General features: G+C 33.6%; 1 non-coding gene across 1 annotated transcript; it reads left to right on the forward strand.

Moving 5' to 3' along the window:
- The first annotated feature begins 612 nt into the window (after positions 1-612).
- On the forward strand, positions 613-720 carry LOC112712611 (small nucleolar RNA R71). Its single transcript, XR_003157837.1, has one exon. It is a non-coding gene; the product is annotated as a small nucleolar RNA R71 (small nucleolar RNA).
- Positions 721-9,698: the final 8,978 nt, after the last annotated feature.

Here is a 9,698-nt window from a genome sequence, read left to right on the forward strand (position 1 = left end):
AGTGGTTTTGATTAGATCAGAGACTATAGTTGCTAAGTCAGAGTGGCTCTGCTTAGAATTCTCTGTCTGTTACTGAGAAGATGATGGAAAAGGCTTGCCATTGCTAAACCTGTTTCTTCCACCATTATTGTTGTTGAAACCTTGTTGAGGTCTCTGTTGATCCTTCCATGAGAGATTTGGGTGATTTCTCCATGAAGGATTATAGGTGTTTCCATAGGGTTCTCCCATGTAATTCACCTATTCCATTGAAGGGTTCTCAGGATCATAAGCTTCTTCCTCAGAAGAAGCGTCCTTAGTACTGCCTGGTGCAGCTTGCATTCCAGACAGACTTTGAAAAATCATATTGACTTGCTGAGTCAATATTTTATTCTGAGCCAATATAGCATTCAGAGTATCAATCTCAAGAACTCTTTTCTTCTGATTCGTCCCATTGTTCACAAGATTCCTTTCAGAAGTGTACATGAATTGGTTATTTGCAACCATTTCAATGAGTTCTTGAGCTTCTGCAGGCATCTTCTTCAGATGAAGAGATCCTCCAGCAGAGCTGTCCAATGACATCTTGGACAGTTCAGACAGACCATCATAAAAAATACCTATGATGCTCCATTCAGAAAGCATGTCAGAAGGACACTTTCTGATCAATTGTTTGTATCTTTCCCAAGCTTCATAGAGGGATTCACTTTCCTTCTGTCTGAAGTTTTGGACTTCCACTCTAAGCTTACTCAATTTTTGAGGTGGGAAGAACTTTGCCAAGAAGGCATTGACTAGCTTTTCCCAAGAGTTCAGGGTTTCTTTAGGTTGTGAGTCCAACCATATCCTAGCTCTGTCTCTTACAGCAAAAGGGAATAGCATAAGTCTGTAGACCTCAAGGTTAACCCCATTGGTCTTAACAGTGTCATAGATTTTCAAGAATTCAGCTAAAAACTGATGAGGATCTTCCAATGAAAGTCCATGGAACTTGCAATTCTGTTGCATTAAAGAAACTAATTGAGGCTTAAGCTCAAAGTTGTTTGCTCCAATGGCAGGGATAGAAATGCTTCTCCCATAGAAGTCGGGAGTAGGTGCAGTAAAGTCACCTAGCACCTTCCTTGCATTGTTGGCATTGTTGTTGTTTTCGGCTGCCATGTCTTCTTCTCTGAAGAATTCTGTTAGGTCTTCTACAGAGAGTTGTGCTTTAGCTTCTCTTAGCTTTCGCTTCAAGGTCCTTTTAGGTTCAGGGTTAGCCTCAACACGAATGCCTTTGTCTTTGCTCCTGCTCATATGAAAGAGAAGAAAACAAGAAAATATGGAATCCTCTATGTCACAGTATGGAGATTCCTTGAGGTGTCAGAGGAAAAGAAAAATAGAAGGAAGAGGTAGAAGAATTCGAACTTAGAAAGATAGAGTTCGAATTACACATGTTAGTCCATAAATAGAAGGATGTGAGAAGAGGGGAAGAAATTTTTGAAAATTAAAGTGAATTAATTAAAAGAAATTTTGAAAAATGGTAATTGATTTTCGAACACCAAGAGTGGGAAAGAAATTAAGTAATTTTTGAAAAAGATTTTGAAATTGGAAATCAAAAAGATATGATTTGAAAACTATTTTGAAAAAGATGTGATTAAAAAGATATGATTGAAAAGATATAGTTTTAAAAAGATATAATTGAGAAGATATGATTTGGAAAAACAATTTAAAAAGATTTGATTTTTAAAATCAATGACTTGGCTAACAAGAAAAGATATGATTCAAACATTAAACCTTCCTCAACAGAAAAGGCAACAAACTTGAAATGTTGAATTAAATCATTAATTGTAATCAAGTATTTTTGAAAATGGAAAGAAATTGATTTTGAAAATATATGATTGAAAAGATATGATTTGAAAAAGATTTGATTTTGAAAAATTATGAAAACTTGAAAAAAATTTGCATTAAAAACAAAATCTTCCCTCTTGTGCCATCCTGGCATTAAACGCCCAGAATGGTATACATTCTGGCGTTTAAACGCCAGTTTTCCTTCTTCACTGGGCGTTTTGAACGCCCAGCTTTTTCTGTGTAATTCTTCTGCTGTATGTTCTGAATCTTCAATTCTCTGCATTATTGACTTGAAAAGACACAAATTAAATTTTTTTTTGGATTTTTAATGATGAGGAAAAATCAAAATGCAACTAAAATCAAATAAACAATGCATGCAAGACATCAAAGTTAGAAGTTTGTATACTACTGACACTAACAAATTAAGAATCCATATGAGAAACAACAAAACACACAAAACAAGAGAAGTTAAAGATCAGAGCAAGTAAATCATCAAGAACAACTTGAAGATCAATAAAGACACATGAATGAATTCGAAAAATGCAAGAAGAACAGAAACATGTAATTGACACCAAACTTAAAATGAGACACTAGACTCAAACAAGAAACATAAAATATTTTTGATTTTTATGACTTTGTAATTTTTTTTATGGATTTTTCGAAAATTATGTGGAGAAAGAAAAATAAGGATATCAAAATTCTTAATGAGAATTCCAGGAATCATGCAATGTTAGTCTAAAGCTTCAATCTAAAAAGATTAGACATGGCTAGCCAAGCTTCAGCAGGACATTACATTCAAGAGCTAAATTAATGAGAATCAATCAGCTTTTGTGATGATAAGAACATCACCTTGAAACACTAGAATTCATTATTAAAAATTTTGAAAAATACCTAATCTAAGCAACAAGATGAACCATTAGTTGTCCAAACTCAAGCAATCCCCGGCAACGGAGCCAAAAACTTGGTGTTGTTGACGGATCAAAACTTGGCACTGTTATTGCAGGGAACAAATGCGAAACTGTAGTTAGGACATTTAATTCCCCGGCAACGGCGCCAAAAACTTGGTACGCACAATTGCAATCTCAACTCTTTAATGCCGCCATCAATTCTAGCTTATACCACGAAGATTCTGATTAAGGAATCCAAGAGATAAACATTCAAGCCTTGTTTGCTTGTAGAACGGAAGTGGTTGTCAGGCACGCGTTCATAGGTGAGAATGATGATGAGCGTCACATAATCATCACATTCATCATGTTCTTGGGTGCAAATGAATATCTTAGAACAAGAATAAGCCAAATTGAATAGAAGAACAATAGTAATTGCATTAATACTCGAGGTACAGCAGAGCTCCACACCTTAATCTATGGTGTGTAGAAACTCCATCATTGAAAATACATAAGAACAAGGTCTAGGCATGGCCGAGAGGCCAGCCCCCATAATCTAAGAACTAGAAGTCCAAAGATGATCTAAAGATCTAAAGTGATCAAAAGATGTAAATACAATAGCAAAAGGTCCTACTTATAGAGAACTAGTAGCTAGGGTTTACAGAAATGAGTAAATGACATAAAAATCCACTTCCAGGCCCACTTGGTGTGTGCTTGGGCTGAGCATTGAAGCATTTTCGTGTAGAGACTTTTCTTGGAGTTAAACACCAGCTTTTGTGCCAGTTTGGGCGTTTAACTCCCATTCTTGTACCAGTTCCGGCGTTTAACGCCAGAATTCTTGAGCTGACTTGGAACGCCTGTTTGGGCCATCAAATCTCGGGCAAAGTATGAACTATTATACATTGCTGGAAAGCCCAAAATGTCTACTTTCCAACGCAGGTGAGAGAGCACCAATTGGGCTTTTGTAGCTCCAGAAAATTCCCTTCGAGTGCAGGAACGTCAGAATCCAACAGCATCTGCAATCCTTTCCAGCCTCTGAATCAGATTTTTGCTCAGGTCCCTCAATTTCAGCCAGAAAATACCTGAAATCACAGAAAAACACACAAACTCATAGTAAATTCCAGAAAATTGAATTTTAACTAAAAACTAATAAAAATATAATAAAAACTAACTAAAACATACTAAAAACAATGCCAAAAAGCGTATAAATTATCCGCTCATCAATATTATTATTGACTTATTAGATACCAAAAGTATAAGATATGATGATGATGATGATGATGATGAGACACTTGGAAATGATGACGAAGACATAGACGAGGATGAGGATGAGGATGAGGACGATGATGAAAACAACGAGGATGAAGATCAAAATGAATAGTATGAAAAAGTACACTATGAAATGTATTCATTTGTATTTTTTTTTTAATTTCAATATACCTTAATCTTATGAAAAAGTATATGACCTTTTTATTTTATGTGATTTTTTTATTATATTTTTTTATTTTTTTTAGAAGATTAGATATAATTCATTTTTAAGTTTTTATATATGTGATTCTTTTAGATACACTTTATCTTAAATTTGTTACAAAATTAAATTTTAAATTATTATAACGTAAATAATTAAAAGAATAAATTAAAAAATAATATTAGGTAACTTAAAAAAAATTAAATATAACATGGTATATAAAAATTAGTATTAGAAATTTAATATTAAATATAATAAAAATAAATGAATAAAAAAATCTCATAAATATGATTAAATCTAATAAAAAAAAGAAAGGATAAATTAAAAAAACAATATTTTTATGTAAAGGAAAAAAAATTTAGGTGCTATAAAAGAGGTTTTTTTCCTGAAATAAAACAAGAAAATTATTGTTTTCCAAAACCCTATTTTTTAACTTTAATTTTTTAAATACGATTTTTTTTGTTCAGAGCAAGTTCGCTGCACCCCGACGAACTCTATATTTTTTATAAAGTTCACCTAACCCCGGGGAACTCTCTTCAAATTATAAAAAATGGCTAACTCAAATGTTTAAACTTCACAATGGACAATGGCAACCATTTTCATCGTCTCCAGATTACATAGGAATATATAAGAGTACACAGGAATAAGTCATATTTTTATGAGGGAAATAGTTTTTTATTTATAATGAAAAATAATTCTTGTTAAATATAGCTTATTTCCATGCATCTGTGTATTTCTGGAGACGATGATAATGGTTGCGATTGTCGCCAGCAATGTTGAAGAAGTCATGCTTGTTGTCTGTGTATTTTTGTGTACTCCTATGTACCCTTGGAGACGATGATAATGGTTGTCATTGTCCATTGTGAAGCTAAAAAATTTGAGTTAGATATTTTTTTATAATTTGAGAAGGAGTTCGCCGAGGGTTAGGCGAACTCTATAATTTTTATAAAGTTTGCCAGGGTGCGGCGGACTCACCCTAAATCTAAAATAAATTCATATTTAAGAAATTAAAGTTGAAAAATGAGGCTTTGAAAAAAATATTTTTTTATTTTATTTTAGTGAAAAATCCTTATAAAAGACGGGTGCTAAATAAGCACTAACGTATTTATTAATCCCATTTTTAAAAATATGTATAATAAATGAAATATTAATTAGTATAATGATTATTTCATATTTTGATTAAGAGATTTTGGAATTGAGTTTTAGAAACAAAAAAAATGTACCTTTTATAAGTTATATATAATTAAGGTTATTTTACAAAAAAGAAACTTTGTTTTGGAATACTAAAAATATTTGGGACAAATCATAGACTAATTTAAAATATAAACAATATTTTTATACCGAATGTTAAAAATTTTCAATAAATATTTGAAATTTGTTTGAAAACTGATGCACTTTCAAACGGAATTTACAAATGATGTTATTTTCGTCCCAAATTTATCGAAAATATTTAGCTACTTCGAAGGGTTAGCTATAGTAAAAGCATTTAAGACTAATTATAGACAAATTTGTGATAGACTTAACATTTTTCAAAATGTGTTCCAAATCTGTCTGAAATTATTAGGCATATTCAGATGGAATGCGAACGAGTTATAGTTTTTTTCTAAAATGTGTTGTTAATCTGTATGAAAATTTTGGTGCCATCCAAAAAAAATTGGCACCAAAATTTGGGATAAAATTTAGACAAATTTAGGATAGAATACCTTATTCCAATGTCTCCACTAAAAGTTGTTGAAATTTTGTCTCAAATTTGTTCAAAATTAAAAAGTCATTCAGACGGAATTAGTTTTGTCTGAAATTTTCATCCGAAAAAGTCTTATTCTAGTAGTGATATATGCTTTTGCAATTTTAATTTCTAGTTAATGATTTGATGTTTAGTAGTTATTTTATGTTTGTTCATTTGTCATTGTTGATTTTGTTCCTTAGTTGTTCATAGTTTTGAGTATTTTTATAATTTTGCCATGTTTTATGAATATGCTTACTATGTGTTTGATGAAATGCCAATTTTGATTATGGAGTAAATTTTCACTCCTTGACTTGAGAAAATGAATTTATGGAATACTAGAATCATAATGTCCGACATTTAGTGACAATTCTTGGGTTGTTATTGTTTTCACTAATGCTAGCTTTTTACTAAGGTAATTAATAAGTTAGCTAGGATTTGTGGATTAATAACAATTATGCTCACTTGACTTACTCTTCGATTTTAAGGATTGACTAGGTGAGATTAATCCATTACAATTATCATAGTTGTGGTTATGACAAGGAAGGAATTCCATAACGCATCCCAAGTCAAGGTTCCATTTATGTTTTGAACCACATTTCCATCATTTTAAAGCATTACTTGTCCATATTACATAGATAGTTTTTTATTCCTTTATTAGTTTATTAATTCTAATTTTGATTGTTCTTTTATTCCTTTAATTGTTTGCCTCATTATTGAAAACTCCTTGCTTTTCACAACCAAAATTTTTCACTTATTGTCACTAGTTCCTAGGGAAGACGACCTGAGGTTTAATTACTTCGATTATTTTTATTTGATTTAAACCTTGATTGATGGGATTTAATTGCCTGTTTAGATTATGCAACCGACAAAGTGATTCTTGTTTTGAGAAATTCTAAACCGGCACAAATCTTATTCATCAAGTTTGTGGCGCCGTTGCCAGGGACTAGTGTAATGAGTGCTATGACTTTGGTTGTTGTGAATATGTGAATAGTGTGAATAGATACTTTTTGGGTTGTTTGTTTATTTTTGTTAGTAATTAAGATTTTGTTTCTTTCGTTAGTTGATGTCTTTTGTTCTTATTTTCTATTTTTCTCTATGAGCTATCACCACTTTGGCTTGGAGTTTGGTTGTTATGATGTTGTAGAAAATGGCAAGCTTAATGATGGTGTGCACCAAGGGTTGAGTTATCATTTGAGGGAGGAGCCACATTCTTATGGTCAATCCTCACGGAAATCTCCTCCTCCATACCACTATGATCATTCATCCTATGGTGCATAGCATCCACCATATTCCTATGAAACCTACCCTCAACATTATCCTCAACCACAACACCCTAAAGCCTCACTATATCACCAAATACCTCCATGGGATGCACTTCCATATCCATCTCACAACCCATCTTATGAACCACCATCACCCCCACATCACTCCCATAATCACCTTGACTAACTACCTCCATATATACCACCTCAATATCTTTACCCTTATGAACCAACCCACATATATGAAGACTTTCTCCCATATCATAAGCCTTCTATTCCATCACAACCTCCCTTGGATGATAATGAGCAACAAGAATTGATCAAGCATCATCAAGCCATCATGGCTACCACACTCATGCTACAACGAAAGTAATTTTGTGGATGAATGTCAAGAACCTACCTCAATTGAAGAGTGCGGGATGAGGAAAGGTTTGGAAGCACAAGTGGAAATTGAAGTTGAGCTTATTGAAATTGAAGGAGTGCTTGAAGAATTGGGGAGGATTGAACAAGAAGGGGAGGTAATCGAAGAGGAATGCAATGGGGTAAAAATTTCATGGCTGTGGGAAGTCTCCTTTCCTAAGCGACTGATAAACCACAATTTTATGGTTTATATTGTGTTTAATTGTGTGGTTTTATCATAATCCTTACCCACTTATTCATTAATTTAGCATACATTTATATTTCCTTCCTGAAATTATTACATGATTGAAAACTGCTTCCTAGAGACTTTTAATTATGCATTTTAATTCTCCTTTATTCCATTCGATGCCGTAATCTGTGTGTTAAGTGTTTCAGGCTTTATAGGGCATGAATGAGTTGGAGATTGGAAATGAAACTTGCAAAAATGGAAGGAACATGAGAAAGTGAGGAGATAACCAGCGAAAGTGATGTGGCCGCATGGCTCACGCAACCGCGTGGATTGGAAAAGCACACGTGACGCGGAAGCGTGGACGACGCGACCGCGTAGCAGGGAAAAACACGAATGACGCGTCCGCGTGGATGACGCGATCGCGTGACGAGCGCGATCTGCATAATCTGCAGAATTCACTGGGGGCCATTTTGGACCTTATTTTGACCCAGTTTTTGGCCCAGAACAGCAGACTAGAGCCAGAGAACATGCAGAAACCAGAACAACAATTCATTCTACACAGTTTTAGTTTTAGATCTAGTTTTTACTCCTTCTCTAGGTTTTCTCTCTTGAGACATTGATAGTTCTTAGGATTTTATTTTTCTACCACTTTTTGCATTGGGATACTGAGAAGAGTTATTACCTCATCAAGACTTCGTCATTCTAGTTCGTTTTCTTTACTTGGCTTTACTCTTCCAAGTTCTTTGCTTTGTTAATTTTACCATTGGAATATTTTTAGAATTATTTAATACAAGGATTATTTTTATTTTTAATTGATTATTTTGATTTTTATTTACAATGTCTTTCTTCAATTCCCTTTCATATGTTATGAATTTTACATTCACAATGAGTGAGTAGTTCCCTAACTTGATGGGGAGTTGATTGAAAGGAACCCTTGAGTTGGAAGGCTTAAAAGAAAGATTGTAATTGGGTTTATTGTTGGATTGCCCTCTAGTCACTAACACCAATCCCTTTTAATTAAGTGGGTTGCAACTTGTGAACGGACATAGCATTCCAACTTGTTTGACTTTCCCTTACCTAGTAAGAGATAACTAAACAGGATAACCTTTAATTATCAATCAATCTAGAGAGTAATCCAACAATAATGGGGCTTCCAACTAATCAACTCTCAGTCAAGGCTTTTATTTACATTATTCAAATTCTCCAATTTTATTTCCTGTTTACTCAACTCAAACCTTTCTGAAAACATCTGATTAATAAAATAGCACACTTTTCTGCAACTCGTTGGGAGACGACCTGAGATTCATACTCCCAGTATTTTAATTTTAAACTCTTGTGACACCTTTCTAAATTGATAAGTGGATTTTTGGTGAGTTAAGAACTATACTTGAAACGAATATATTTTAATAATTTTTAATTCACCAATTTTCGCCGCATCAATTTTTGGCGCCATTGCCGGGGAGTTGCAATAGAGTGCTAAAGTTATTAATTAGAATTTATTTATTTGCATTTTATTTTATTTTTTCACTATGAGTTGTACGTTTCTTTCGTTAAATGACGCGTTCACTTCCTGATCCAAGCTTGCCAGTATTTGACCCTGAAATTGAAAGAACTCTTTCCCGTATAAGGCAAGCTCGGCGTCGGCGACTCCTCTTTGAGGACGAACCTGAACCGTCATCTAAGGAAGAAACAAGCTCCCTCTCTACTGATCCAGTTCATTTACGTGCAGGTGACATGGTGGTGCATGAAATTGCAATCACACTTTTGCAATCCGCACAACTAACCAGCAAGTGCACTGGGTCGTCCAAGTAATACCTTATGTGAGTAAGGGTCGATCCCACGGAGATTATTGGTTTGAAGCAAGCTATGTTTATTTTATTATTCTTAGTCAGGATTTCAATTAAAATTATCAGTTTGAATTATTAGAAAAATAAAAGAGCGTGAATTAATTACTTGTAATGCAGTAATAGAGAAT

Source organism: Arachis hypogaea, chromosome 1, assembly GCF_003086295.3.
Source record: "Arachis hypogaea cultivar Tifrunner chromosome 1, arahy.Tifrunner.gnm2.J5K5, whole genome shotgun sequence".
NCBI lineage: Eukaryota > Viridiplantae > Streptophyta > Magnoliopsida > Fabales > Fabaceae > Arachis > Arachis hypogaea.